Genomic DNA, 764 nt, shown 5'->3' with positions numbered 1-764 from the left:
GGTTTTTTGCAGCGAGTGGCCTTTCCCGTTGGCACGCGCCCGGGGCGGCGGCGCTGGAGGAGCTCGAGACCGAGCCTAGTTATCTCTGGGAGGCGAATGTGGTCCGGAGGAGCCGCTCAGCGCTCCGGGCCAAGGGCACTATCTCCTACTAAGCCTCTGCGGAGGTCCCAGCGGAAATCAGGCTCTGAACGCCCGAGCATCCTCCCTGAAATCTGGCCAAAGACACCCAGTGCGGCAGCAATCAGAAAGCCCATCGTTTTAAAGAAGATCGTGGCCCATGCTGTAGAGGTCCCAGCTGTCCAGTCACCTCGCAGGAGCCCTAGAATTGCCTTTTTCTTGGAGAAAGAAAATGAGCCCCCTGGCAGGGAGCTTACTAAAGAGGACCTTTTCAAGACACACAGCATCCCTGCCACCCCCACCACCACTCCTGTGCCCAACCCTGATGCCGAGTCCAGTCCAGCTCCACGGAAGGAGAGCTGGACGCCAGAGACTTAGAAATGTCTAAGAAAGTCAGGCGTTCCTACAGCCGGCTGGAGACCCCGGGCTCTGCCTCCACCTCCACCCCAGGGCGCCGGTCCTGCTTTGGCTTCGAGGGGCTGCTGGGGGCAGAAGACTTGTCCGGAGTCTCACCAGTGGTGTGCTCCAAATTCACTGAGGTCCCCAGAGTCTGTGCAAAGCCCTGGGCCCCAGACATGACTCTCCCTGGAATCTCCCCACCACCGGAGAAACAGAAACGTAAGAAGAAGAAGATGCTAGAGATCTTG

At 59.0% G+C, this 764-nt stretch overlaps 1 pseudogene across 1 annotated transcript; it reads left to right on the top strand.

Moving 5' to 3' along the window:
• Positions 1 to 6: 6 nt before the first annotated feature.
• Positions 7 to 761, top strand: LOC108524273 (sororin pseudogene; annotated as a pseudogene). Its single transcript, XR_001884015.1, has one exon. The product of XR_001884015.1 is annotated as a sororin pseudogene (transcript).
• The last annotated feature ends 3 nt before the right edge of the window (positions 762 to 764 follow it).

Source organism: Rhinopithecus bieti, unplaced genomic scaffold, assembly GCF_001698545.2.
Source record: "Rhinopithecus bieti isolate Rb0 unplaced genomic scaffold, ASM169854v2 scaffold_3792, whole genome shotgun sequence".
NCBI lineage: Eukaryota > Metazoa > Chordata > Mammalia > Primates > Cercopithecidae > Rhinopithecus > Rhinopithecus bieti.
Note: the sequence above shows the minus strand (reverse complement) of the source record. Positions and strands in the feature narration are given on the sequence as shown.